Source organism: Felis catus, chromosome C1 (assembly GCF_018350175.1).
Source record: "Felis catus isolate Fca126 chromosome C1, F.catus_Fca126_mat1.0, whole genome shotgun sequence".
Taxonomy (NCBI): Eukaryota; Metazoa; Chordata; class Mammalia; order Carnivora; family Felidae; genus Felis; species Felis catus.
Window position 1 is genome coordinate 156,768,826 of NC_058375.1, and position 25,972 is coordinate 156,794,797.

The following is a 25,972-nucleotide window of genomic DNA, read 5'->3' on the forward strand; positions in this document are numbered from 1 at the left end:
TGAAGATATGGATCTAAGAATTATCAAACTGGGATGAATAAGATAATGCCACTAGAAAATCCAAGAACACTCCAATCCTGCCTCTTGAACAGTATCCTGGGGAAGATAAAAGTGCAAAGAATAATAGCTGAAGAAATCACTTCATTTTATGATGAATTGGGGATGGGCCCCAAATCTGGTAAACTGAAGGGGAGAGTCTGGAACTGAACCCCCTCTCTTTAGTTGTCATTTTCCCATTTAAAGTGAGAGACAATCTCAAAGGGTCTTAACAAAATAGAATTTACTGGGTTTGAATGAAAAGGTCAAGGGTGGAGCTGGCTTCAGGGATGCTTTGTCCTACAGCTCAGTCTCCAGGTATCTTGCCACCCATAGCTTAACATATCCCTGCATATTGTCTCCATTCTCAGGAAGCCTGTCCCCTTGTGATTGAAGATCGCTGCCAGAAGTTTCCAACGTCACGTACTCTCATCTCAAGTCCAGTGGAAAAGAACATTTCCTAACAGTCCCAAGAAAAGTATTATTAGTTTCTGATCCCTGAAACAAGCACTGTGGCCAGGACAAAAGAATGCTTTGACTACTCAGACCCGAGCCACGTGCTCCTGGGCATGGGGGCTCAACCCAAAGGACATGAATGGAGGTTGGGGAAAAGGGTAGCTTCCCAGAATTAAACTGGGTAACTGTCTCCAGGAGATGAATGAATGGGTCTGAGGAAGTAAAAATGAAAGTAGTCTGCTGCAACCTTCTTCTAAGCTAATAAATTTCAATTTGCTTCATGGAAAATACAACTGAAAAACATCCATCGGATCCAGATGGAGAGAGAAAGAGACAGGGGTAAAAAGTAGAGTTGACAATCAAACGAAGGAAAGAAAGAAAAGAGAAAAGGAACAATTTTTCTAAAAGGACATTGGTTCCTGAGTCCTGTTGCTTCAGCAGACAAGACCCAACTATAGCAGCTGCCATAGCCCAGCAGCTAGGTGCGAGAAAGAGAAAAAGGCAAGAGAGAAGCTGAGAGACAGAATAAGGACTAAGTCTCTACCATCTGCAAAGTAGGCCCGGGGTCCTGGTCATACTAACCACGGTGAAGAGAAAGGGAAGTGCAGGCAAAATCATGAGAACAGTAGATGGTAACCAGGTCCACTTGGAAGCAGCAGACCCCGGAGCAGCCAATCAGGGCAGCTGTGCAGAGAGAAGAGACCGAGCAAGGTGGCAGGGCCTCCTCTCATGAACGATGGAGAATCATTCGGTAGTATTCAAGCCAGGAGAAAGGAAGAAACGAATGAAAAGAGGCACAGCCATAAACTGACCTTTCAACATGCAATGATGTGCCTACTTTGAAGGGGGGCCAGTCATCAGATGAGTGTTCTGTGCCTTGGAGAGAGTGGAGGCCACCCCCTCCCAGATATCTACCAATGCAGAGTGTGTACAGTGAGGGGCGGAGAGGAGATGAAAGAGAAATGGAGGGAAATAGAGACAGACCTAGGATAGATCCTGGAGGAGCTCCTATCTGTAAGGAAAGGGTAGGCTCTCTTTTCCCTTACAGGTTTTGTTGGTTTTGGTTTTCAGAGTCTTTGGAGGTTCATAGCAGGCTGGACACAGGTTTGCCTCTGAATTGCTGGTTAGTGAACCGCAAGGGACTTGAGCTTGCCCAGGAAGAGCGTGGAGGAGATTTGGTAAGGGGTAATACTGCATGTGGAAGAGTTTTTGCATGTAATATCAGACACTAGTTACATTTTCTGGGTTTGAGAGGAAGTATTGTCCTTTTTGAAATCTGGTTTGGCCATTACAAACCTTTTAATGATGTTAAATTTTGCAAAAGTTACCAATTCTTGCCAGAATCCTTGACACGGATCTTGCGAGTTAGCAGGTGCCGTAAAGTGCTGGAGGAAGAGCAGCGGTGGGCCAAGAAAGGTGCTCACCCTCAGATGGTGTAGAAGCATCTGGGTCTAAGGATTTAACACCAGCAGGGAGAGGAAATCTATCAGAGGTGAGGCATCTGAACTAACTACTTTTCCTGAAGGGACTATGAGGGGCCAGGGCAGGCTGCCCCAAGATGTGCCCCTTTGGCATGAAGACTATTCAGAGCCAAAGGCAATCAAGATCCTAAAAGCTCAAGAGAAACCTTTGCCCCTCCCTTGCCTATGGAGCAGAATCTAAATTGGGGGCCCTTCCCAGAATAAGGGTGATTAGCAGAAATAAATTTTATCTGAGTGACCCATCTGCATGCCAGGGCAACAGTCTGATTACCACACATCTGCTCCCCTTGTTGCCCCGGGAAGTGCATTCCTTTCCTCCAAAGTCCCAACCCCCTTCCCTGCTTCCTTGGTTCAGGATGACACATATACCTCATTTTGCCCATCTTTGAAAATCCCATGTCTGGGTGGATTCCGTGTACATAAGCTATTAAGTGATTTTCCTCTGTTAATCTGTCTCATGTCAATTTGATTCTCAGTCCAGCTAGAAGACCTTTGAGGGGACAGGAATTCTTGCTCCCTGACAGGACACAGTATCTGACCAGGGAGAACAGACTGGAAATGAAAACAGATAGCTTTTTGAATCCAGAACCAATTACATGTAAACAGATCATACTGGCGTTTAGGAGGGAGTCATATGTTCGAAATCCTGGGTCAAGCTATTTTAGGGATAAGAAAGCATGGTGAAAAGAAATCATTGGTGAGGAAATCGTTTCTTAAAACCCCAAATCACTCACACCTTTTGCCAGGCATTATTATAGTGCTTTACATAGATCCCCTCACTTAGTTCCCATCAAAATCCTACAAAGAAGGGGCTATCAATAATATTGCTACTTCACAGAAAGCCAAAGCATAGAGGCATTATGTAGCTTATCAAAGTTCACAGAGCTAGTTAGAGATGTGCTAGGATTAGAACCCAGGCATTCCCGGTTTCAGAGTCAAAACCTTAAAACCACTGTATCATCCAAAGCTGAGGTTGGCTTAGGAATTTATACCAAACCTCACATCACAGTGACCGTGGACTCTCCTGTCTACACCCAGCAGCTATCTCCTGGCTGAATACAGAGTCTGAGTACCTTGGAGTAGCTTGCTTGAGAATGACAGATTGTGGGAGAAGCCTTGTGGGGGTAGGGAGGGGAGAGAAAAAAATGATCCCAGCTTTCAAGAATAGGATGCATTTCACATCCGGCACCAGGAAATCAGACCTACGTCTTGCTTTCAAGATCTGTTTTCCCCTCACTGAGCACAGTTAAAGGGGAGAAAACGAATTCTGCCCATTGAAAAAGGGCAGACTATAATGAAAAACAGCTTTAAAGACGCTTCAGCACATAAAGTCTTTGAGCTACATCACTGACAATGGTTTACAAGTTTATTTTCAATTTGCAGTTATGCTGAGCAGACATTTTGGGAAGCACAGCACTAATTCAGGCTGCAGCATCATCTGCTGTGCGTCCATCTGTACAGGAGCGGATTGTCACAGACGATCAGGTGCAGATTTGCCCAGACACATCGTTCGCAAGATGGCCAGCCAGGAGAGTCTTCAGAATTATTTTCCTCACCATTTTTGCTAAGTATACAATTCTAAGGAAGCAAATTTCTTGGCAAAGACTTTTTTTCCCCCTAAAGAAAAAGCTTTTACTTAGAGTAGAGCAAAGAAAGCACAGGCTTCAAGTCCATAACTGAATCCTAGCTCTGGCACTTGCTAATTGGCAGCCTTGAGCACGTACGTTATGCAAACCCTCTGAACTTTACTTCCTTATTTATAACATGGGGTGATGAGTTCATTTATATGTGAGGCTGTGGGGGGAATTAAAGGAGATAATAGCCATTTTCTTCTTAGGCTGCATAAAAACAGGATTTGGGTGTTCACTATTGTGTCCCCCACACTTAAGCATAGCAATGGCACATAATAGGTGCTTAATAAATAGGTGTTGAAGGAATGAATGTGTGAATAACACTATCCTTTATAACTGACATGTAGGGACATGTCAGAGCTAATTTCTTCTTTATTTCTCCCAAAGGGAAAAATCAGCTCTCCCTCTCAGCCTCTGTTCCTTCCTAAGGGGATTACTTCCCAGGACTGACTGCATGTCTGCTATCCTAAGAACTTTTTCAAACTTTTTCTTCTTTTCCTTTTTTTTTTTTTGTTTGTTTGTTTGTTTGGGTGTTTTGTTTCCTGCATCCGTGTCTTCCACTCCATTGGCTTATTCCACTGACCTTCCCGGAAAGGACAAATTGAAGCTAAATTTTTTAGTATTTTCATTTCTAACATGTCGTTATTCTAGATGGCTACTGATAATTAATTGCACTGATACAGAATTTGAGTCTGAAATTTTTTCCCTCAGAATTTTTAAGGTGATTCTCCAGTGTTTCCTATAATCTGGTATTGCTTATTAAAGAAAATTTGAAAAATGTAAGTAAGTGTAAGAAAGATAAAAAGCAACGGTAATCCTACTACCCAGAGACACCCCTGTTCACATTGTGATATATACCTTCCCAGAACACACATCAGCACACATATGTACACACGCACGAAGGCCACATTGTATATATAGTTTCGCATCATGACTTAGTGTCCTCATGTCATCATATATAACTGAATTACTTTTAAGACCCTTTTCAACCCTAAAGATCAATAGTTCTATGACTTGTTAAGAAGAGATTGTGACATATGCATGGTGTCAGTAAGAGTAGCAGACAGTTTAGGAGTTGGTTTCATTGATACAAGCGTGAAATAGAACTGGGGCAAAGGAAGATAAGGTTAACTGCCTGCCAAGTGCTTTTCATTTAGGGACACAGAAGATTCTCAGTGAGTGTGAGGGAATCAAAGACATATTACAGATGGGGCTCAATAAATCATCTGAGTATAACCTACAGTCAGGAAAAGCATGTTAGGATGGAGAAAAGGGCCCAGCAGAGCCTCCCGGGAAGAACATCTTGTGCAGCCTTTGGGATAAAAGGGGATTATATATAAGCAAAGTGCTCAAGGCCCCACACAGGAGATAGGCAACCAGTGCCAGTTTCAAAGGCTCGCAGTGAAAGATGACAGCAATGACAGAACACGTTTGCCTAACTGAACACACAAAGTCCCCAGCACTGGTTAGTGCACATCGCCTAGGTGAGGTTCAAAGACAAATGGAGAGAAGTAAAGAAGAGGAAGGTAAAGGAAAATAGAGCAAGTAGCTACGGATAGAGGCGTGGTACACAGAGATGAGGGCTCCAGCTGAGGACAGAAGCAAGAAGCATGTATACAGCAAAGACACCTTCACGGTGCTGACTCCTGGGGTGTGATGGTGGTACCAATCCGCCCTTCTCTTATTTCCCACTGTAGTAACAGCAAAAGGTTACAGTGAGTTGTGGCAGCACTGAAAATCAGAAATAAATACCAACCATCTGACACTCTGGGAGGAATTTCTACTGGACAAAGCCTAGAAGGGGTCATGTGGTTACAAACAGCAGTGCCAAGCAAATGCTGCACCATGTGAGACAGAACAGCGTGTCCATGAGGAGAACGGGGCAGGAGAGAAGATGGAGAGAGACGCCTCCCCACACCTCTCGTCCTGGATAGATCCTTACCTCAAAGATGTGAATCCTAAGCCAGAGAGTAAAGCATGCATACACACATGTGCACATTGATAGGAACCTCAGTGATCCCTCTGTTCCCATATACCGAGAGCTACCCTCTAGTGCATGGAGAAAATGGTAAGAGCAGACAGGAGGTAGATGACATTGTCATATGCAATCAGGCTTCAGGAAGGCATATAAACAGGAAGCTTCAAGGAGTAATGCACTCTGGGGATTGTATTTCTCATGCTTCTGCTTGAAATTTCAGAGAAAATTCAAAAGTAAATGCAGACAACTCCTAATATGAAAGAATGAATTGCTTTCCAATGAATCCGAAGAACAGGAAGCAGTAGACAATCTTTCCTTCATTCAAGAGAGCTGCATTAGATCACATTTGTCAGAATCAGCCCTGGACAGCCCTGGCAAGCTCCATGTGGAAGGTAAGGGAACCATTAGTTCCTAACATATTGTACTTATAGAGCTATCTTCTGGGGAATGTAAAGCCCAAGAGAAGTGAAAAGGTGCCATGGATTGGAAGAGGGGAAGGGAAATATTTCATAGAAAACAAAAGAAAAAATTAGAAAGCACTTGTGGAAATACCTTGCTTTATTGTGCTTTGCAGATATTGCTTTTTTTTATTTTTATTTTTTTTTACAAATTGAAGGTTTGTGGCAACCCTGTATAGATCAAGTCAACCCTGTTGGCGACACTTTTCCAACAGCATTTGCTTAGTTCATGTCTCTGTGTCACATTTTGGCAATTCTCACAATTTTTCAAACTTTTTCATTATTATTATATTTGCTACGGTGATCTGTGATCAGTGATGTTACTACCATATTGGTTTGGAGGCACCGCAAACCGCACCCTTAAAAGACCGTGAACTAGGGCGCCTGGGTGGCTCAGTCAGTTAGTTAAGCGTCCAACTTCAGCTCAGGTCACGATCTCACGGTCCGTGAGTTCGAGCCCCGCGTCGGGCTCTGGGCTGATGGCTCAGAGCCTGGAGCCTGCTTCCGATTCAGTGTCTCCCTCTCTCTCTCTGCCCCTCCCCCATTCGTGCTCTGTCTCTATCTCAAAAATAAACGTTAAAAAAAATAAAAAAAAAAAAACCCGTGAACTTAATTGATAAATATTTTGTGTGTTCTGAATGCCACTGGGCATTCCCCTCTCCTCAGGTCTCCCTATTCCCTGAGACACAACAATGTTGAAATTAGGCCAATCAATGACCCTACAATGGCCTCTAAGTGTTCAAGTGAAAGGACGTGTCCAGTCTCTCACTTTAAATCAAAAGCTAGAAATGATTAAGCTTAGTGAGGAAGGCCTGTTGAAAGCAGTCACAGGCCCAAAGCTAAGCCTCTCATACCAAGTTGTGAATGAAAAGGAAAAGTTCTTGAAGGAAATTAAAAGTGCTGTTCCAGTGAACACATGAATGATAAGAAAGTAAAACAGCCTTACTGCTGATGTGGAGAAAGATTTAGTGGTCTGGATAGAAGATCAAATCAGCCACCACATTCTCTTAAGCCAAAGCCTAATCCAGAACAAGGCCCTAACTTTCTTCAATTCTCTGAAGCCTGAGAGAAGTAAGGAAGCTGCAGACGAAAAGTTGGAAGCAGAGGTCCAGCAGAGGTCTAGCAGAGCTCGCTTCAAAAGGTTTAAGGAAAGAAGCCATCTCCATGACATAAAGGTGCAAGATGATGCAGCAAGTGCAGACACAGAAACTGCAGCAAGTTATCTGGAAGATCTAGCTCAGATCATTAATGAAGTTGGCTACACAAAACAACAGATTTTCTTTTTTTTTATATGAAATGTATTGTCAAATTGGTTTCCATACAACACCAGTGCTCATCCCAACAGGTGCCCTCCTCAATGCCCATCACCCACCCTCCCCTCCCTCCTACCCCCCCATCAACCCTCAGTTTATTCTGTTTTTAAGAGTCTCTTATACTTTGGCTCTCTCCCTCTCTAACCTCTTTTTTTTGCTTCCCCTCCCCCCATGGTCTTCTGTTAAGTTTCTCAGGATCCACATAAGAGTGAAAACATATGGTATCTGTCTTTCTCTGTATGACTTATTTCACTTAGCATAACACTCTCCAGTTCCATCCACATTGCTACAAAAGACCATATTTCATTTTTTCATTGCCACGTAGTGTTCCATTGTGTATATAAACCACAATTTCTTTATCCATTCATCAGTTGATGGACATTTAGGCTCTTTCCATAATTTGGCTATTGTTGAAAGAGCTGCTATAAACATTGGGGTACGAGTGCCCCTATGCATCAGCACTCCTGTATCCCTGGGGTAAATTCCTAGCAGTGCTCTTGCTGGATCATAGGATAGATCTATTTTTAATTTTTTGAGGAACCTCCACACTGTTTTCCAGAGTGGCTGCACCAGTTTGCATTCCCACCAACAGTGCAAGAGGGTTCCCGTTTCTCCACATCCTTTCCAGCATCTATAGTCTCCTGATTTGTTCATTTTAGTCACTCTGACTGGCATGAAGTGGTATCTCAGTGTGGTTTTGATTTGTATTTCCCTGATGAGGAGTGATGTTGAGCATCTTTTCATGTGCCTGTTGGCCATCTGGATGACTTCTTTAGAGAAGTGTCTATTCATGTTTTCTCCCCATTTCTTTCCTGGATTATTTGTTTTTCAGCTGTGGAGTTTGGTGAGTTCTTTATAGATTTTGGATACTAGCCCTTTGTCCGATATGTCATTTGCAAACATCTTTTCCCATTCTGTTGGTTGCCTTTTAGTTTTGTTGATTGTTTCCTGTGCAGTGCAGAAGCTTTTCATCTTGATGAGGTCCCAATAGTGCATTTTTGCTTTTAATTCCCTTGTCTTTGGAGATGTGTCAAGTAAGAAACTGCTGCAGATGAGGTCAGAGAGGTCTTTTCCTGCTTTCTCCTCTAGGGTTTTGATGGTTTCCTGTCTCACATTCAGGTCCTTTATCCATTTTCAGTTTATTTTTGTGAATGGTGTGAGAAAGTGGTCTAGTTTCAACTTTCTGCATGTTGCTGTCCAGCTCTCCCAGCACCATTTGTTAAAGAGACGGTCTTTTTTCCATTGGATATTCTTTCCTGCTTTGTCAAAGATTAGTTGCCCATACTTTTGTGGATCCAATTCTGGAGTCTCTATTCTACTTCATTGGTCTATGTGTCTGTTTTTGTGCCAGTACCATGCTGTCTTGATGATTACAGCTTTGTAGTAGAGGCTAAAGTCTGGGATTGTGATGCCTCCCGCTTTGGTCTCCTTCTTCGATATTACTTTGGTTATTTGGGGTCTTTTGTGGTTCCATACAAATTTTAGGATTGCTTATTCTAGCTTCGAGAAGAATGCTGGTGCAATTTTGATTGGGATTGCATTGAATGTGTAGATTGCTTTGGGTAGTATTGACATATTAACAATATTTATTCTTCCAATCCAGGAGCACTGAATGCTTTTCCACTTCTTTGTATCTTCTTCAATTTCCTTCATAAACTTTCTATAGTTTTCAGCATTCAGATCTTTTACATCCTTGGTTAGGTTTATTCCTAGGTATTTTATGCTTCTTGGTGCAATTGTGAATGGGATCAGTTTCTTTATTTGTCTTTCTGTTGCTTCATTATTAGTGTATAAGAATGCAACTGATTTCTGTACATTGATTTTGTATCCTGCAACTTTGCTGAATTCATGTATCAGTTCTAGCAGACTTTAGGTGGAGTCTATCAGATTTTCTGTGTATAATATCATGGAATCTGCAAAAAGTGAAAGCTTAACTTCATCTTTGCCAATTTTGATGCCTTTGATTTCCTTTTGTTGTCTGATTGCTGATGCTAGCACTTCCAACACTATGTGAAACAACAGCGGTGAGAGTGGACATCCCTGTCGTGTTCCTGATCTCAGGAGGAAAGCTCTCAGTTTTTCCCCATTGAGAATGATATTAGCTGTGGGCTTTTCATAAATGGCTTTTATGACGTTTAAGTATTAAACAGACTTTTATTGGAAGAAGATGCTTCTAGGACTTTCATAACTAAAGAAGAGAAGTCAAGGCCTGGTTTCTTTTTTTGATTTTTAAGTTTGTTTGTTTGTTTGTTTGTTTGTTTTGAGAGAGAGAGAGAGAAAGAGAGAAAGATAGCATAAGTGGGGAGAGGTTCAGAAAGATGGGGAGAGAGAGAGAATCACTAGCAGGCTCCACCCTGCCAGCACAGAGCCTAACTCAGGGCGCAAACCCATGAACCATGAGATCATAACCTGAGCTGAAGCAAAAAGTCAGATGCTTAACTGACTGAGCCACCCAGGCACCCCAAGGCCTGGTTTCAAATATTCAAAAGACAGGCTGGCTCTCTTGTTAGGGGCTAATGCAGCTAGTGACTTTAAGTTGAAGCCAATGCTCACTTACCAGTTGGAAAATCCTAGGGCTCTTCAGAATTATGCTAAATCTACTCTGCCTGTGTACTATAAATGGCACAACAAAGCCTAGATGACAGCACATCTCTTTACAGCATGGTTTACTGAATATTTTAAGCCTACTATTGAGAACTACTGCTCAGAAAAGAAGATTCCTTTCAAAACGTTATTGCATATTGACAATATACTTCGTCACCCAAGAACTCTGATGGAGATAATGAGGTTAATGTGGTTTTTATGCCTGTTAACCATTCTGCAGCCCAAGGATCAAGTAATTAGCTCAACATTCAAGTTTTATTATTTAAGAAATAGATTTCATAAGGCTATAGCTGCCATATATAGCTGGATTATCTGGTGATTCCTCTGATGGATCTGGGCAAAGTAAATTGAAAACCTTCTGGAAGACTTCACCATTAAGAAGATGAATGATTCACAAGAAACGGTCAAAATATCAACATTGATAAAAAGTTAGAAGAAGTTGATTCCAACCCCTATGGATAACTTTGAGGGGTTCAAGGCTTCAGTGGAGGAAGTAGCTACAGATGTGGTGGAAATAGCAAAAGAACTAGAACTAAAAGTGGAATCTGAGGATGGACTGAATTGCTGCAATCTCATGATAAAACTTGAACAGATGAGGAGTTGCTTCAAAGGAAGGAGCAAAGAAAGTGATTTCTTGACATGGAAACTATTCCTGGTGAAGATGCTGTGAAGATTGTTGAAATTACAACAAAGGACTTAGAATATTACATAAACTTAGTTGATAAAGTAGGGTCAGCATTTGAGAGCACTGACTCTAATTTTTAAAGAAGTTCTACAGTGGGTAAAATACTATCAAACAGCATCATCTGCTACAGAGAAATCATGAAAGGAAGATAGCTTACAGTAAAGTGTAAACATAACTTTTATATGCACTGGGAGGTCAAAAATTTTATTTGACTTGCTTTACTGCAACATTTACTTTATTGGGGTGGTCTGGAACTAATCTGCAATATGACCAAGGTGTGCCTGTACTTTTTGTTTTCCTATGTGTTTCTATGAATCAAGAGATGATAGAGAAAATAAGTTCAAATATAGAATTATTTGAAATGATCAGCCTTAAAACATATAAAACACACACACACACACACACACACACACACACCAGGACACTAAAAGTATAGTAGCATATTAGAATCTACAATGAAAGTAGTAAAGAGCAGAGGTGATATCAGAAAAATAGGGATCAATGATTTGAAAGACAAAATGTGAGGGAAGAAGATAACATGAAGTCTATGGATAAGAAATCTTTCATAGGGAGCAGCCAGGCAATACAGAAGCAACACATGAAGGACAGTGCTCCTGAAGAAGAGCCAGGAGGAACTGAAGCAGGACATGAGAACAGGGAACCTTGGTGGTTAAGAATGGGGGCTCTTGAGTCAACAGGCATAGACTTAAAGTGATTCACTTGAAAAAAAAATATTCAACTATTTTAATCTTGGGATTATCACCTGTAAAATGGGGATACGAATTATTCCTACTTGATATGGTGGTTTTTGGATTTAAAGCTTTGTGCTAGACACCAAGGAAGAACTCCAAAATAGCTAAATTTGCAGCGGGTGGGTGGAGGGGGTGGTCCGTACATAGGCATGTCTTCATTTGTATTTAATTTCAAGAGTGGCTCTTGTTCCTTTGTATTTTCTATTTTCTGATGAGTAATGATAGGGTTTTTTTTTAATTTCATGGTTGAAGGAAAAAAGGAGCGCCACAATTAGGAAAATAGAAAAATATGTTACTTTCAAATTCTTTCAAAGTAAGAGTGATTTCTTTCAAAGTAAGAACACTGATTTTAATCCTCTCCAATATTAAAGACTAGATGGTGACGTGTCAATATCCATGAAGATTTACTTTTTTCTTTTTCATCTTTACCCAAATTTAATTCAGAAAATGAGGAAACAGTTAGATTTTCTTAAATTTTTTTAATCTTTATTTATTTCGAGAGAGAGAGAGAGAGAGAGAGAGAGAGACAGACAGACAGAGCATGAGCGGGGGAGGAACAGAGAGAGGAAGCACAGAATCTGAAGCAGGCTCCAGGCTCTGAGCTGTCAGCACAGAGCCTGACACGGGGCTTGAACTCACGAACCATGAGATCATGACCTGAGCTGAAGTCAGATGCCCAACCTACTGAGGCACCCAGGTGCCCCAGAAACACTTAGATTTTTAAAGACACTATTTGAGTTTGATGATTTTGTTCCCAAGCACTTCCTCAGCCCACTCCATAATCATGATATCCTACTAATGCTGTAACAAATGACCACAAATTTAGCAGGTAAAACAATACAAATTGATTGCTTCACACTTCCTTAGGTCAAAAGTTCTACTCAGGTCTTATTGGGCTAAAATCAAGGTGTTGGAAAGTCTGCATTTCTTCTGCAAATTCTAAAGAAGAATTTGTCTCCTTGCCTGTTCCAGCTTCTAGAGGCCCCCTGCATCCTTGGATTATTGCCTCCTTCCTCCTTCTTCAAACCCAGCAAAAAGACATAGAGTCTTTTTCACATCACGTCACTGACTTCCTCTCCTAACTCCCCTTTTAGGAGCCCTTGTGATGATATTGAGCCCACCAGATAATCCAGAATGGCCTCCCTATCTGAAAGTCAACTGATTAGTAACCTTAATTTCCCCCTTGCCATGTAAAGTAACATATTCACAGGTTCCAGATATTTGGATGAGGACATCTTTGGGAGAGCTGTTACTCTGCCCACCACAGCCAGGAAACAAGTTTTATCAGTAAAAGAAACATTTTTTTTTCAACATTTATTTATTTTTGGGACAGAGAGAGACAGAGCATGAACGGGGGAGGGGCAGAGAGAGAGGGAGACACAGAATCGGAAACAGGCTCCAGGCTCTGAGCCATCAGCCCAGAGCCCGACATGGGGCTCGAACTCACGGACCGCGAGATCGTGACCTGGCTGAAGTCGGATGCTTAACCGACTGCGCCACCCAGGCGCCCCAAAAGAAACATTTTGAACACTGAGAATGGGGCCTCCAAGAGGGGCCTTCTTTCCCCATTAGATACACAGGCTCCCCTACTAGGAAGTGGGAGATTGATTTGGGGCCATAAATGCCAACATCGTCTACTTACTGTTTTGGTTTGTTTTGTTTTTAATGAATCAGTGATACATTCTCATGGTTGAAGAATAGAATATTTTTTAAAATATGTAGTGAAAATATCCTTCCTAATGCTGCTTGCCACATCTGTCTGTTCCAAACCTACCCGCTTACAACTACTATTGACATATCCCTGTGTATACTTTATATTGTTTGTGCATATTCAAGCAATTACAAATACATTTAAATTTTTAACTCATTTTTTAACCTCAAAGTTTTCATATTATGTACCATATTTTTTCTTGTGGTAAAAAAATATATATAACATTTACTGTCTTAGTCAATTTCTAAGTATACAGTTTAGTAGTGTTACATACATTTGCATTATTGTGCCACCAATCTCCAGAAATTTTCATCTTGCAAAATTAAAACTCTGTACCCATTGAACAACAACCCCTCCTTTCCCCTTCCTCTAGTTCCAGGGAACTACCATTCTGTTTCTATGTTTCTACTTTCTGTTTCTATGAATTTGACTATTCTAGATACCTCATATAAATAGAATCACATAGTATTGTTTCTTTGTGACTGGCTTATTTCATTTAGCAAACCGTCCTCAAGGTTCATCCATGCTGTAGTATATGTCAGAATTTCCTTCCTTTAAGGCTGAATAATATTCTATTATGTGTATATACCACATTTTGTTCATCCATTCATCCGTAGATGGATGAATCTTAGAGATCTTTTCATATTCTGTATGGAGAGCTTTTTGTTTATTTCTTTTTTTAAAAATGTCATAATATTTTGTTATATTGATGACCACTATAGAGTTAACTAATCCCACATTGATGAACATCTGCACTCTTTCCACTTAGCAGAGTTTTCAAAGTAAAAAAATTTATCCTCAAAAATCCATTCATATTTAAGTCATCTTTCTCACAAGAAGTCAACAATAAGAGATGTCTAGATATTTTGACTGGACTTCTCCAATAAAATTAAAGGTTTACTTGAGTTGATCTAGAGATGAATAAAAATATTGAACTCAGGATTGGAAAAATCTGGACAGCTAACATGGGAAGTGTTTAAACAAAGGATTAAATAAGATAATTGTTTTAATATGTCTACATAACTACATATTTTAAAAATCAAGACACAGTACTAAATTACTAATGACTGGAAAATAGTCTGAATGAAAGTTCAGATAATGTAACACTAGAATGTATTTTTAAGAAAATTTTTAAGAAAGGATGAGGGGAAATTAAAATTTGCTGAATTCCTTAGCCTATATAGACAAGTGTCAAAGATCTTTATGTTTTTTGTGTGTTTTTGACAATTCAAGAAATATGAATTAAAACATGTTCAACTTAAAGATTATAAGTAATAGAATTTAAAATTATGTGAATGCATTAGAAGTTATTACAGCATAATGACACCTCTCCATTTGAATCATTGGACAGGGGGAGAAGAAAAGGCAAGAGCATTGAGAAAGATATCAAAGAAAATGAAAATAATAAGGCAGACTATAGAAGAAATTCAAATACAGGAGAAAGGAATAACATAGCACCCTCATCAGGAGAGTCTGGAACCCAAGGAGTTAAAAGAAGTGAGTGAGGCCAAAGGAAAACTTAACCAAATAAATAAAAATAAGCTCAACTGGAAAAACAGTACAAACGAGGTAAGGAAACTCAAAATTGCCAATGCTATCAGACCATAAAAAAGAAAATGGTAAATGTCATATTTGACAAGAGAGACAGAAAAATTTATTGGAAGTAAACTAGAGACAGATTTGCATCTCCTGCAAATGGTATGTTAGGAAAAGCAGAGTCTAGGGGGCTTGATGCTGGGTAAACTTTTGGATTATCCATCAGATACTGGAAGATCCAAGAGATCTGTATTGGAAAGATAATGCAAGGTATGAGTTGGAAAGGGCACAGATTGGATTTTCAAGATGCATGCACAACCCAAAAGATATGTAAGAAGAAAGTTATTTGAAGCTCTGCTATGCTTTCTGCATGTAAGAAAGATAGTATAATGATTCCACCACCTTGAGAAAAATGGGAACAAAAGTAACCAACAAAGTTAAATATTTAAAATCAGTGTGTAAGATACACTTTTAGGAAAGGGCATATTTTTAGATATCCACTTTAAGAAGCCAGAATAAAATCACATAAAAAGAAGTTGGCTAGTAGCATTGATGCAATTAATTTGCAAGGTAGGAGACAAGTCATAAAATGTAAGTGAAAGGCATGTTCTTTTTTTTATGATGCTATGAAAATAACCAAAATTAATTTATTAAAAGCTGGGAATTCAATTAAAATTCATATGGAAGAGAAGCAAATTCCTTGTAATCATAATATTTCAGAACTAAAGGCAACCTCAAGGAGCATTCTATAGTACTGCTATGTTAGAAAATGAATATGTAAGACAATCCATAAAGAATAATGAAGAGGCAGGAAGCAATTCAGCCTTAAAAAGAGACAACAGTGGTTGCCAACATCAAAAACATTCCACTTTCTCGAAGAAAAAAGTAAAAGCAGAGGCTTGGAGAGCTGAATTAGATATTACTATTTGCAAATGAATTTTATGTGTATAAGTAGAAAAAAAAGGTAGATGACATTTGAGAAGAAATAGAGAAAAATATTTTTTAAATGTTTGTTTATTTTTGAGAGAGAGAGACAGAGTGCAATCAGGGGAGAGGCAGAGAGAGGGAGACACAGAATCTGAAGCAGCCTCCAGGCTCTGAGCTGTCAGCACAGAGCCCGACGCAGGGCTCGCACCCACAAACTATTAGGTCGTGACCTAAGCACAAGTGGGATGCTTAATGAACTGAGCCACCCAGGTGCCCTAGAAAAAAAATTTTTTAATAGAAGGCATCCTTGTTCATAGATTTTGGCAAAAAGAGAAAAGGAAAGACAGAAGGCAAACAAAAACAAATGCTTTTACATTTAGACATCTGAGGATAGGGAGAAAGAGTGATAAGCCAAAGAGATTAAAATAAATGCTTTCAGATGGCACAGAAGGAGGATCCCCAGATAACATGAGAGGTGAGCAGCCACAGGTGAGAGGGCACGGATGAGACCTGGACGTTTGAGGGACGACTGCATCATGGACCGCTTATGCACTGCAGAAGAAAAGGACTGATGAGCCAGAGCAGAGGCACAGGTGAACTGAGCCTGAAATTTTAATGATCTGATCTTGCAGTTGGCATCTTTTTTTTTACATTTTTCCTAGCAATGCTCCAAGGCCCAGAAACTGGAGTAGAGAGAAATTGGGATGAGTTGCCAACATGCCACTGGGATTTCCCCCAGAACAGGATTTCGAAAGAACTTTTGCCACTGCTCCTTCATGCAGCCCACTTCATTAGAACTGATGGGTGAGACTGCCAGTGCTGACGGCTCCCTCTCTCCTGGCTCTGAACTCTGCAATTTTGCAAACAGTCAGCCCCAGAAGTCATCAGAATAGGCACCTGGTTCCTTGGAATGATGACTGGGAAGTGCCCCAACCTGAAATATTTCCCACAGTCTCTGAAACTCCCATCAGAGGCTCCTCGTTTAGGTCTGGGAGGCAGCTTTGCCTGGCTTCACATGTGCTCTTCCTATGACCTAGAAAGTTCCTCTCTCCTCTTTAACCCATCTGACCAAGTCCTACTTTCCCTTTATAGATTCGCTTCATGTCATTCCTTAAGGAAGCCATTCTGAATACTCTTCACAGCACTATCACATCTGTAATTATATATCTATGTACAAAATGAGTATTTTTTTATTTTAGAGAGAGAAAGAGAATGAGCAGGGGGTGGGGCAGAGAGAGAGAGAGAGAGAGGGAGAGAGAGAATCTCAAGCAGGCCCTGTGTTATCAGTGTGGAGCCTGACACTGGGCACAATCCCACGACTCTGGTATTATAACCTGAGGCCAAATCAAGAGTGAGCTTGACTCTGACTGAGCCACCCAGGTGCTCCCAAATGAATAAAATTTTAAATTTTGCCTGAGTATCAAAATAAGGACCATATATATTTGATCACTGATGAATCGTCAATATAGAATAAAGTACTTGGTAATAAATATTGAATATACAAATGAATGAATGAAAATATAGATACCTTCAGAGAAGTAATACTTTATTTTTATGTATGTTTATTTTTGAGAGAGAGAGAACACACAAGTGGGCGAGGGGCAGAGAGAGAGGGAGATACAGAATCCAAAGCAGGCTACAGGCTCTGAGCTGTCAGTGCAGAGCCCAGTGTGGGGCTCGAACCCACAAACTATGAGATCATGACCGGAGCCGAAGTTGGACGCTTAACTGACTGAGCCACCCAGGTGCACCAAGAAGTAATGCTTTACAGCAGTGGTTCCCAAAGTGTGGTCTCTAGAATAGCAGTATCTGCATCATCTAAGAATTTATTGGAACGTAAATTGTCAGGCACTGCCCTAGACCTACAAAATGGGGGTTGAGCCCAGCCATCAGTGCTTTAACATACTCTCCAGAGGATTTTGATATGTGATAAATTTTTAGAACCACACCTTAAAGTTAAGTCTTCATCAGTTTTTTGCTCTTTTGGTGTGTGTGTGTGTGTGTGTGTGTGTGTGTGTGTGTGTGTGTGTGTTGTTTGTTTGTTTGTTTTGCTTTATGGAGGGAAACAGACTCATGACAAGAGAAATAATGAAAGTTGCATAAGTGAGTGCTATAGAGGGAACAGGTATAAAATGATAAGGAGTGGTGACTGTAGCAAAACAGAGAGCTCCGCCTAAAGAGAAGAGTTTCTAGTGACATCACCAACACGGTGGAGTAGGAGACCCCACCTTGGTTACCCCAACAAGGAACAACAATTAGCTATCCACGAACAAAAATAGCTCTGGGGAAGTTCAGGGGTCCGCTTAAGGAGCTTCAACAACACTGTGGAGGAAAAAACAAATGAGAGTAACCACATAAAAGGGGTAAAAATGATCTCATTTTGTCTACACCTGCCCATCCTCTAGGCTGACATAGCTCAGCTGAGAGGGAACTTCTCTCACTGGAAAAAGAAAAGTAGGGTGAGCAACCACTTCCCCAGCATTTGAAACACTGCAAGAAAGGACTCACCTCAGTCTTACCCCACCCAGACATTGGCATAGCTGAGACGTCTCGAAATGGCTAGGAGCAAATAAGGGCATGGGCTACCCATGTTGACCACTTGGTAGGAACGACCACAGTTCCCAGTGGCCTGCTTTGCAGAGGACCCCAGCAGCCTTCGCTACCAAGATTCTCAACAGCGCTCATGGATGCTGTGGACTCTTACAGCTCTCATCCTGAGGACCCCATCACAGAGCCCAGCAGACTGCTCTGCAGAGGATCCCAGCAGCTTCTGCCACAGAGGAAACCAATGGCCGACACAGCTGCTGCAGACCCCTTGCTGGAGGTCCCATCGCTTTTTGTGTTCGCAAACTCCAGCTGCCTGAGTTCCTCCTTGCTCTCCACCCTGACCAGAGTTGCCCCAGCCAACCCCAGGCTGGACAATGCCTGTGATCCAACAATGGCCACCCCACCCACAGCTCTCCACAGTTCCCGTGGCTGTGTGTGCGCACAGTGCCAGTTTAGGATGGTGCACCTGCTCTGCTGCCCAGAGCCATCCCAGACTCCTGTCACCAGCCTGTATAGTCACAGGTGCCTGCAGCTAAACTCTGAAGCCTTTCATCTGTAATGCATTAGCCCCAACTCCCGTCATTGGTCCCCACCACCATGCCTGCACCTGTGGTTCATCTGGCAGCCTCATCAGTAGACAACAAAAACCTAGAGCCCTGCTGCATCTGCACTTGGCTTCAGCCCCAGCCACTGGCCACTGTCCTTGCCACTGTGCATGTGCCTGCTGCCACCCTACCACCACACAAGCACCTGCAGCCAGCTCCCACAATTGATTATATGCACACCTCCAGCCCTGGCCACCACCACTACTTGCCCTGGTTCCCATGAAGCCTGGAGGTGCTACTGGGAACTCCAAGAGCTCTTGTATCCCTGCAGCTCTTGCCAACAAGGGTTGCAGTCATTGATATCATGGATCCCTACTGCCTGAGCCAACAGTTCACCATGTCCCCCCAGATCCAGACCAACCACAGGCCCCCACACTTGGTGCCCCACACCAGTAGACCTGAGGCCACAGCATGCTCCAGCATGCCCCTACCCACAAGTGAAGATATTTCCTTATGAACATGAATTATAAAATCTAGAAGAGGTGACTGCTTCTTCAAATGTGCCCCCTTCTATGCAAGGCTACAGAGATGACGAAGAATCAGAAAAATATGACACCACCAAAGGAAAACAGTCAACTTCCAGTAACCACAAAAAATGGAGATCCACGAACTACCCAGCAAAGAATTCAAACATTATTCTAAAGAAGCTCAGATAGCTACAAGAGAACATGGATAAATTAACAAATTCAGGAAAACAATACAAGAACAAATGAGAAGTTCAACAAGTAGATAGAAAACATAAAAAATAACCAAACAGAAATTTTGGAGCTGAAGAATACAATGAGTGAACTTAACACAACTGAGAGCTTCAGTAGGAAACCCAGTCAAGCAGAAGAAAGAATCCATGAGATCAAAAACAGTCCTTTGAGATTGAGATTATCCAGTCAGAGGAGAAAAACAGAAAAACGATGAAAAGGAATGAAGAAAGCCTATATGACATATAGGACACAATCAAGCAAAACAGTGTTCATATTATAGAAGTCCCATAAGGAGAAGAGAGAGAGAATGGGGCAGATAGCTTGCTTTAAAAAATAATGGCTAAGAACTTCCCAAGTCAAGGGAAAGATGTCATCAGTCAGGTACATCAAGCTCAAAGGTCTCCAAGCAGGTGAAACCCAAAGAAGACCTCACTGAGATACATTATAATGACACTGTCAAAAATCAAAGAGAGAATGTGAAAGCAGCAAGAGAAAAGAAGCTCATCACATAAAAGAGAATCCCCTGTAAGACTATTAGCAGATTTCTCAGCACATACCTGTAGACCAGCAGCAGAATATATGTTTTTTTCAAGTGTATGTGGAACATTTATGTTAGGCCGCAAAGCAAGTCTTACATATTTAAGCAGACTGGGGCATGGCGGCTCAGTGAGTTAAGCATCTGACCCTCAATTTCAACTCAGGTCATGATCTCACAGTTCCCTAGTGGAGCTCAGCTTGGGATTCTCTCTCCCTCCCTCTCTCTCTCTCTCTCTCTCTCTCTCTCTCTCTCTCTGCCCCTCCCCTGCTCAAGCACACACACTTTCTCTCTCTACCTCTCTCTCTCTCTCAAAATAAATAAATAAACGTATAGAAATAATCATAATGATAAATTTAAGCAGATTAATTGAAATCATATCACATATGTTTTCTCACCACAATGGTATGAAACCAGAAATCAATAATGGGAAGAAACATGGAAAATTCACAAATATGTGGTGATTGAACAATACATTTCTGGACAACAAATGGGTCAAAGAAGATATCAGAGGGGGTATTTAAAAATATCTTGAGATAAACAAATATGGAAACACAGCATACCAAAACTTAAAGGATACAGCAAAAGCAGTTGTAGAAGGGAAATTTATAGTGATGAATGCTCACATTAAGAAAAAAGAAAGATCTCAAATTAACAACCTAACTTAAGAAAAGTAAGAACAATCTAAGCCCAAAAGCTAGTAGAAGGAAGGAAATAACAAAAATCAGAAATAAATGAAATAGAGATTAGAAAGACAATAGTAAAATATCAGTAAAAGAGTTGGGTTTTGAAAAGATACAGAAATGATAAACCTTTATCTAGACTAACTATGAAGAAAGAGCAGATTCAAAATCAGAAATAAAATAGGTGACACTACAACTGATACCACAGAAATACAAGGATCAGGAATCACTACTATGAAAAATTAAACACCAACATATTGGATAACCTAAAAGAAACGGATGAATTCCTAGTAACATACAAGCTACCAGCACTGAATCATGAAGAAATACATATTTTGACTGTAAACCAATGTAAAAAGATTGAATCAATAATCAAAAATCTCCCAACAAAGAAAAGTTCAGGCCAGATGACTTCATGGGGAATTCTATCAAACATCTAAGGAAAAATTAATACTAATCCTTTTCAGACTCCTCCAAAAAAATATAAGAGGAGGGAACACTTCCAAACTCATTTTACAAGGCCAGCATTACCCTGATACCAAAGCCAGAGAAGGATACTGCAAGGAAAAAAAATTATAGGCCAATATCCCTGATGAACATATAGGCAAAAATCCTCAGCAAAATACCAGTAAACTGAATTCAACTGCACATTAAAAAGGACCCTATACCATGATGGAGTGGGATTTATCCTTGAGATGCAAAGATGGCTCAACATATGCAAATCTGTAAATATGATATGCTACCTCAATAGAATAAAAGATAAAATTCATGTGATTATCTCAATAGAGGCAGTAAAAGCATTTAGCAAAATACAACATCCTTTCCTCATAAAAATTCTCAACTAAGTGGGTATAGTAGAAAAGACTTCAAATAATTATGACCATTATGACAAGCCAACAACTAACACCTTAGTCAATGGTGAAATGCTAAAAGGTTTTCTTTCAACATCAGGAGCAAAACAAGTGTACCCTCTCCTATTCAACATTGTACTAAAAGTCCTAGTCATAGCAGTTAGGCAAGATAAAGAAATAAAAGTTTTTCTAATCAAAAAGGAATATGTAAAACTGTCCTTTTGCAGATGATATGAACTTATATATAGCATCCTCTAAAGATTCTACCAAAAAAAAAAAACCCTGCTAAAACATGTTAATAAATGTAACATTTGTTATTCATAAATAGTAAATAAAACTGTTAATAAATGAATTCCATAAAGTTGCAAGATAGAAAATCAACATAAAAAATCAGTTATACTCTATACATTAGCAGTGAAATACCTTAAAAAAACAATCCTATATACAATAGCATCAAAAAGAATAAAATACTTAAGAATAAATTTAACCAAGGTGGTGGTAAGATCTGTACATTTAAAATGTAAAGAAACTGAAGATGACACAAACAAATGGAAAGAGAACCCATGTTTATGGGTTAGAAGAACTAATATTGTTGAAATGTCCATGCTACTCAAAGTGAACTGTATACAGTGGCATTTTCCACAGAAATAAACAATCCTAAAATCCATATGGAACCACAAAAGACCCCAAATTCCTAAAGCAATCTTGGAAAAGAAGAACAAAGCTGAAGTCATTACACTTCCTGATTTCAAACTACATTACAAAGCCCTAGTAATCAAAACAATACAGGACTGACGTAAAAGCAGACACACAGATCAACAGAACCAAACAGAGAGCCTAGAAATAAACTCAAGCATACATGGTCAACTAATTTTCAACAAAGGCACCAAGAATATATAACGAGGAAAGGATAATGTCTTCAATAAATGTCCAGTTGGGAAACTGGACAGTTACACGCAAAAGAATGAAATCGGACCACTATGTTACACCATGCACAAAAATCAACTCAAAATGGATTAAAGACTTAAATATAACACCTGAAGCCATAATTCTCATAAAAGAAAACGGGGGAAATTCCTTGACATTAGCCTTGCAATGATTTTTTGGAATTGATACCAAAAGCACAAGCCACAATAGCAAAAACAAGTAAATGGGACTATATCAAACTAAAAAGTGTCTGCTCAGTAAAGGAAACAATGAACAGATGAAAAGGAAGCCTATGGAATGGGAGAAAAGATTTGCACATCATATATCTGACAAGGGTTAAAATCCAAAATACGTAAGTAACTTATACAACTTGATAGCACAAAAGCAAATAACCAGATTAAAAAATAAACAAAGGACTTGAATATACATTTTACTCAAGGACTTATAAATGGTCAACCAGTTTATAAAAATTCACTTAACATCACCAATCATGAGGGAAATACATATAAAAACCACAGTGAGGTTTCAGATTACACCTTTTAGGATAGCTATTATGCAGAACCTGAAAGGATGTGGAGAAAAGGGAACACTTGTGCACTTTTGGTGGAAATGTAAACTGATACAGCCATTATGGAAAACATTACTGAAGTTTTTGAAAACTTTAAAAAATTAAAAATTGAACTATGTTATGATTGAACAATCCCACTTCCGGGTATATATCTGGGGGAAATGAAATTATGATCTTGAAGAGATATCTGCACTCCCATATTCATTGCAGCATTATTCCCAGAAACCAAAACCAAGATATGGAAACAACCTAAGAGTCCCTCAACAAATGAATGAAGAAAATATACAATAGACCCTTATTCAGCCTTAAAAAAAAGAAGGAAATTATCTCATTTGCAACAATGTAGATGAACATAGAGGACAGGTTCTAAGTGAAATAAGCCAGACACAGAAAGGCAGACATGACATGGTCTTAATCTTTAAAAAAAAAAAAAAAGTTGAACTCCTAGTAACAGAGGCAGAATAGGAAAACTGGTGATATTGATCAAAAAGTACAAGCTTTCATTTATTTTTTTAAACAATTTTTGCTGTTTTTCTTTTTTTTAATTTATTTATTGTTTAATTTACATTCAAGTTAGCATATAGTGCAACAATGATTTCAGGAGTAGATTCCTTAGTGCCCCTTACCCATTTAGCCCATCCCCCCCACACCCCCTCCAGCAACCCTCTGTTCTCTATATTTAAGAGTCTCTTATGTTTTGTCCCCCTCCCTGTTTCTATATTATTTTTGCTTCCCTTCCCATATGTTCATCTGTTTTGTATCTTAAAGTCCTCATATGAGTGAAATAATATGATTTTTGTCTTTCTCTGACTAATTTTGCTTAGCATAACACCCTCCACTTCCATCCACATAGTTGCAAATGGCAAGATTTCATCTTTTTGATTACTGAGTAATACTCCATTGTGTATATATACCACAACTTCTTTATCCATTAATCCATCGATGGACATTTGGGCTCTTTCCATACTTTGGCTATTGTTGATAGTGCTGCTATAAACACTAGGGTGCATGTGTCCCTTCAAAACAGCACACCTGTATCCCTTGGGAAAATACCTAGTAGTGCAATTGCTGGGTTGTAGAGTAGTTCTATTTTTAATTTTTTGAGGAACCTCCGTACTGTTTTCCAGAGTGGCTGCACCAGTTTGCATTCCCACCAGCAGTGCAAAAGAGATCCTCTTTCTCCGCATCCTCGCCAACATCTGTTGCTGCCTGAGTTGTTAATGTGAGCCATTCTGACAGGTGTGAGGTGGTATCTCATTGTGCTTTTGATTTGTATTTCCCTGATGATGAGTGATGTTGAGCATTTTTTCATGTGTCTGTTAGCCATCTGGATGTCTTCTTTGGAGAAGTGTCTATTCATGTCTTTTGTCCATTTCTTCACTGGATTATTCGTTTTTTGGGTGTTGAGTTTGATAAGTTCTTTATAGATTTTGGATACTAACCCTTTATCTGATATGTCATTTGCAAATATCTTTCCCATATCATCGGTTTCCTTTTAGTTTTGCTGATTGTTTGCTTCACTGTGCAGAAGCTTTTTATTTTGATGGGTCCCAAAATTTCATTTTTGCTTTTGTTTCCCTTACCTCTGGAGACATGTTGAGTAAGAAGTTGCTGCAGCTGAGGTCAAAGAGGTTTTATGCCTCTTTCTCCTCTAGGATTTTGATGGCTTCCTGTCTTACATTTAGGTCTTTCATCCATTTAGAGTTTATTTTTGTGTATGGTGTAAGAAAGTGGTCCAAGTTCGTTTTTCTGCATGTTGCTGTCCAGTTTTCCCAGCACCATTTGCTGAAGAGGCTGTCTTTATTCCATTGGATATTCTTTCCTACTTTGTCAAAGATTAGTTGGCCATACATTTGTGGGTCCATTTCTGGGTTTTCTATTCTGTTCCACTGATCTGAGTGTCTGTTCTTGTGCCAGTACCATCCAGTACAAGCTTTCATTTAGAAGATGAATATGTTCTGGAGACCTAATGTGCAGCATAGTGTCTATAGTTAATAATAATGTATACTTGAAGTTTGCTAAGACAGTAGATTTCAAGTGTTCTCACCACACACACAAAAGGTGACTATGGGAGATGATAGATATGTTAATTAACTCCATGTGGTAATCATTTCACAATGTATACATGTATCAAAATATCACATTGTATACACTAAATACAATTTTATCAAAAATAAAAGTTTTTTTAATTTTTTATAATGTTTATTTTTTTCAAAGAGAGAGAGACAGAATGTGAGCAGGGGAGGGGCAGAGAGAGTGGGAGACACAGAATCCAAAGCAGGCTCCAGGCTCTGAGCTGTCAGCCACAGAGCCTGATGTGGGGCTTGAAATCACGGACTGTGAGATCATGACCTGAGCCGAAGTCAGATGCATAACCGACTAAGCCACTTAGGTGCCTGAAAAACTTTTTAAAAAGAGAAGGGGTAACCTGTTTTTCTGCAGGATTCTGTGTTCTATAGGCCAAAATTTTCATTCTTCCAAGAGATTCTGGTACTTGAGTCTTGATATGACATTTACCAATTATTAACTGCATACAAGCCTCACAAAATATATCTGCCAGACAAAATGCAGCCTGTCAGCAGTGTTTGGTTTAGGGGTCTTCCAAGGCAACACGATGCTTGGAGTGTATTGCCAGGGACCCCAAGAGAGGACCGAAATAAGAGACGAGAGAGTAACAATCTATGCACTTGATTATTTTTTCCCTAGGATTGACCCTGTTTCTGAAACAAAAAGAAGGAAGTATTTGGTTTTATCAGCTAGGTCAGTTTTATCTCAGTCTAGTAGTAGACTTGATATAAAAACCTAATCAATACAGCACTTGCTCTAAGAACTCGCTGGGGAATTGGACACAGAAGCTTAACAGGAGGAAGGAATATACTACACTTAGAACAAAATTATAGGTTTTTACTCTGAATATCGCCTCAACCCCAAATTATGCTGAGAGAAGTTGAAATTAATGGTTTGAGGGATTGCATTTTGTTGTGTCTAGT

The 25,972-nt window shown here is 39.9% G+C and overlaps 1 long non-coding RNA gene across 3 annotated transcripts in view; it reads left to right on the forward strand.

Moving 5' to 3' along the window:
- LOC123379166 overlaps window positions 1–17,171 on the forward strand; it is a 33,440-nt gene extending 16,269 nt beyond the window's left edge. The window contains exons 2-5 of one of the 3 annotated variants that reach the window (XR_006583264.1): window positions 408–1,670; window positions 3,357–5,974; window positions 14,457–14,674; window positions 16,231–17,171. This is a non-coding gene — a long non-coding RNA (uncharacterized LOC123379166). The other 2 variants (XR_006583263.1, XR_006583265.1) reach the window with 2 other exon arrangements.
- The last annotated feature ends 8,801 nt before the right edge of the window (window positions 17,172–25,972 follow it).